The sequence below is a fragment of the Metopolophium dirhodum genome, unplaced genomic scaffold, assembly GCF_019925205.1.
Source record: "Metopolophium dirhodum isolate CAU unplaced genomic scaffold, ASM1992520v1 scaffold13, whole genome shotgun sequence".
Taxonomy (NCBI): Eukaryota; Metazoa; Arthropoda; class Insecta; order Hemiptera; family Aphididae; genus Metopolophium; species Metopolophium dirhodum.
The window spans coordinates 1-5,000 of NW_026869900.1; the positions used below are offsets into that span (position 1 = coordinate 1).

Below are 5,000 nucleotides of genomic sequence, written 5' to 3' on the forward strand. Positions count from 1 at the left end.
GCGGGTAGTCCCGCCTGATCTGAGGTCGGAACGTATCGGTTTTTTTTTTTTTTAAATTACACGGCAGCCTGCGGTCCGCGCTCCGCCCGTACGGTGACCGTCCGCGTCCGCGTCTCGGAAGCCGGAGAGGTCCGTGGACTCTCAGCCGACCCGGCCGCGCTCTCGCGCGGCGGGCGGACGGGGACGTGCCGTTTGACGACGCGAGAACCCGTGACTGTTTGCCGTCACAACTTGGGCGGACGACCGGAGGCGGCCGCGCGAGCGCGGTTTTCCACGGTCGAACCGCCAATCTCGCACCACCGGAGCGGCCGACGGGCGGGCGGACAGTCCCCGGGAGGACTGCCGCCGCCGTCGGACGCCTGCCGGCGGCGCATCGGTCTGGCCGAGTATCCGGTATACGACCCTCAGACAGGCGTGGCCCGGGACCCGCGGGTCACCGAGGCCGCAATGTGCGTTCGACTGGTCGATGTTCGTATAACCTGCGGATTACACGACGACGCGCAGATAGCTGCGGTCTTCATCGATCCACGAGCCAAGTGATCCGCTGTTCGGGGTCGGGTGTTTTTTTTTTGTCGACGAAACTTCTACCGGCCACGCGCCGTGCGCGGACGCACGGCGGGGCCCGTATGGTCTTTCGACGTTAACCATCTTTCGGTCGACGCTCGGTCGGGGGGTCGCGGCGCGCGGGCGGTCGGCGAGCTAGTCGCGAGCGCACGCGGCCACGGGGTCGGATTAGGCGCGCGCGAGACCGGCAAGTGCTGCCGGTACCGCGGGCCCGTCTCTAATGATCCTTCCGCAGGTTCACCTACGGAAACCTTGTTACGACTTTTACTTCCTCTAAACGGCCGATTTCGGTCATCTTCGCGATCGCGCGACGACCCAGCCCCCGAGGGGGCCGAATAACGCGCGTCCACTCCGAAGACCTCAATGCGACCGTTCAATCGGTAGTAGCGACGGGCGGTGTGTACAAAGGGCAGGGACGTAATCAACGCGAGCTGATGACTCGCGCTTACTGGGAATTCCTCGTTCACGTGGAAAAATTGCAAGCCACGATCCCTAAGCACGAAGGAGGTTCAGCGGGTTACCCGGAAGCCTGTCGGCCCAGGAATGTTAACACACGCTGATTCCTTCAGTGTAGCGCGCGTGCGGCCCAGAACATCTAAGGGCATCACAGACCTGTTATCGCTCAGTCTCGTGCGGCTATTTTCGTCCGCCGCCTGTCCCTCTAAGAAGAGTTTAAGCTCCTGGGAGCCGGCGGTAGCCCTAGTAACGTATCGTGATCCGCCGGCGACGGCCGCGAACACGGCGCGCTTCACCACGGAGCCCGACGCACGACGGACGCGCGCCGACCGGAGGTTGCCCCCCGGCCGACACACGCCCGCCGCACGCCGGGACGCGGATGGCGCGGCCGCGCTCGACGACCGCCGTGGACGACGGGCGAACGCGTTCGGGGATACCGGGCCGAGCCGACGGGTACGCGAACACGAACGGCCGAAACCGCCCGCGCCGCGCACACGCCGACCCGGGGTTACCCGCCTAGTTAGCAGGACAGAGTCTCGTTCGTTATCGGAATTAACCAGACAGATCGCTCCACCAACTAAGAACGGCCATGCACCACCACCCACCGAATCAAGAAAGAGCTCTCAATCTGTCAATCTTTCCGGTGTCCGGGCCTGGTGAGGTTTCCCGTGTTGAGTCAAATTAAGCCGCAGGCTCCACTCCTGGTGGTGCCCTTCCGTCAATTCCTTTAAGTTTCAACTTTGCAATCATACTTCCCCCGGAACCGAAAAGCTTCGGTTTCCCGGAAGCTGCCCGCCGGGTCGTTAATGAAACGCCGGCGGATCGCTAGCTGGCATCGTTTACAGTTAGAACTAGGGCGGTATCTGATCGCCTTCGAACCTCTAACTTTCGTTCTTGATCATACGAGAACGTACTTGGCAAATGCTTTCGCGTCAGTTCGTCTCGAGACGATCCAAGAATTTCACCTCTAACGTCTCGGTACGAATGCCCCCGCCCGTCTCTGTTGATCATTACCTCCGGTCCCGAAAACCGGCCCGGCGGGACGCGCGGGCGACTGGCGCCCGCGGCCCGGCGGCCCGCGCACGGAAACGCCCCGGAGGGCGATTTCGCGCGCCCGCGAAGGGCGGAGATGCGCGGGACCGAGGTCTTGTTCCATTATTCCATGCGACCAGTATTCAGGGCCTTTTGACGAGACGGCCGTGAAGCCGCCCCGCCAGATTTGAGCCTGCTTTGAGCACTCTAATTTGTTCAAAGTAAACGTGTCGGCCCGCCGACGGCAATCGGTGAAGATCACCGCGCAGCAAGATTGGAGTAGGCGGCCGCCGTCGTCGAACCCCGACGGCCGCGCGACGCGTGGCCGCGCGGCGCGCCGGAAGCCCGAGACACGTGTCCGCCTGCCGACAATACGTCCGGCCGACGTGCCGGTAACTAACACCCCGAGACGGCTGACGAGCGCGACGACGACCGCGCCGACGGGACACGTGGTCCCGCGACACGGCCGGCCGCGACACGACGGACCGCCAGGGTGGTCCGGCACCGCCCAGACACAGATCCGACTACGAGCTTTTTAACCGCAACAACTTTAATATACGCTATTGGAGCTGGAATTACCGCGGCTGCTGGCACCAGACTTGCCCTCCAATTGATCCTCGTTTAAAGGTTTTAAAGTGTTCTCATTCCGATTACGGGGGCCTCGGATGAGTCCCGTATCGTTATTTTTCGTCACTACCTCCCCGTTCCGGGAGTGGGTAATTTGCGCGCCTGCTGCCTTCCTTGGATGTGGTAGCCGTTTCTCAGGCTCCCTCTCCGGAATCGAACCCTGATTCCCCGTTACCCGTTACCACCACGGTAGGCATGGAACCTACCGTCGACAGTTGATAAGGCAGACATTTGAAAGATGCGTCGCCGGTACGGAGACCGTGCGATCAGCTCGAAGTTATTCAGAGTCACCAGGTCTTTGCGCGGGCCGCGATCGGGACGCGCACGAAGCGCGCCGCGACGGGCCGGTTTTGATCTAATAAAAGCGTTCCTCCCGCGAGCGACGCCCGAGGGCGCCGCGACGGTCGGAACTCTGTCGGCATGTATTAGCTCTAGAATTACCACAGTTATCCAAGTAACTTGGGTACGATCTAAGGAACCACAACTGATTTAATGAGCCTTTCGCGGTTTCACCTTAATGCGGCTTGCACTGAGACATGCATGGCTTAATCTTTGAGACAAGCATATGACTACTGGCAGGATCAACCAGGGATCTCGGTTTTACAACAACTGCGTCCCGTGACGGATCCCCGCGGCGACGCCGACCAAGGGGCGACGACGACGCGGACACTCGTCTCGGGACGCGTGCGTCCGAGCGCCGGTCCGCCCGTGGGCGAGCCGACGCCGAGGAAGGTCGAAACGACCGTGACCGGTATACGGTCACGGCGCACGACCGACCGCGGTTCGAGTGGGATACGTGCGCGGACGGGCGCCCGTAAACCGCGCGCTTCGGTCGACGCGAGCGCCGCACTGAGCACCCGCAGAACGCGGGGCGACTGCGGCGGCGGTCGCGTGCGGTAGACCGAACACACGCGGAGAGCGAGCGCTCGCCCGACGCGACGTGACCCGTGCGTTGACGAGAGTCGGGGTTAGCGCGTACGCCGTCCGTTTTCAGCGGACGGAGAATTACCGCGCTAGCGCCTCTCGCCAGGTTTATAACGGCCCCCAGCCGAGATCGTGGGGGAAGCCGGGACGCGACGCGAAGTCCGTCGTCCCGGGGCTTCGCCCCGGCGACCGCCGGGCACGGCGACGATGGCCGGCCGCGGCGGGAATGTTTTGGCGTCGAGAGCTCGTAACTTGCGGAACGGTAACGGGAGTCGTCATCGATTTTTGAAAAAAACGATTTGCGCGTCGGAGGCCCACCGGAAGGCGGGCCTGCGACGCCGGTTGAGTTTTGCCACTCGGCGTGCGAGATGGGTCGGTCGCCGAAACTTGGACGGATACCATCGAAGGGCACTGGATTGCTGACCATTCCGAAGACTGGGGCAGACCGGTGCGCGGCGATGGACGCGTCGGCTTCGGCGTCGCCCGTGGCTTTGCTGTCGTACGTGATTGGCGATCGGACGCCGGCGGAACGCCGACGACCGAGTCGCTCACAAATTTACAAAATCTCGAGTTTCACAATGTGCGACGGGGGTATTCACGCGTAGTGGTACACCCGAGTCGAAGGAACTTCGCCATCACCGTGCGTAGCGGTTAGCCGAGAATCGAAAATCCGTCAATCACCGTGCGTAGCGGTTAGGCGAAAATCACAAAATCCGTGCGTAGCGGTACGGCCGCGGATAAAGGATTACCGATTTAAATGTCGCGGACACCGGTGTCCTATAGTACTCGGAACGTACGACGTGAACACGTCTCGGGTACGTCGAGATCGAACCAACGGTTAACGAGTTATTGCACACGGAAAAACTACGTTCGAAAAGTTGAATTCGAAATCGTGTCGACGGACATCGCCGGGGCTGCCGTCATGTGCACCACCCCGGCACCGACGAATAACCGAGGACGTCGAGTGAAAAAAAAAAATCGAATTTTCACACACGGTGGTCCGTGCGACGAGACGGTACGGCGGGCGCGCAGCTCGGCGACGGTAATCACCCCTGTAACGTCGCGGTCAGCGCAGAAATTCTACGCGGTAAAGGTTTTCGGCAAAGGGGGATATCCCTGGACAACGACTCTGCGGTCTGCCCGTGATGAACGGTACGGTCGATGTCACCGGCAAACCGTGAAAACGGTTGACCGAGACCCCGCCGTCGGAATACAGTCAATCACAGTGCGTAGCGGTTAAGCGAAAATCAAATATCGGTCTATCTCCGTGCGTAGCGGTACGGCCGCGGATAAAGGATTACCGATTTAAATGTCGCGGACACCGGTGTCCTATAGTACTCGGAACGTACGACGTGAACACGTCTCGGGTACGTCGAGATCGAACCAACGGTTAACGA

General features: G+C 61.3%; 1 non-coding gene across 1 annotated transcript; it reads right to left on the reverse strand.

The window, feature by feature from the left end:
- Nucleotides 1–398: 398 nt before the first annotated feature.
- Nucleotides 399–556, reverse strand: LOC132953322 (5.8S ribosomal RNA). Its single transcript, XR_009665575.1, has one exon. It is a non-coding gene; the product is annotated as a 5.8S ribosomal RNA (ribosomal RNA).
- Nucleotides 557–5,000: the final 4,444 nt, after the last annotated feature.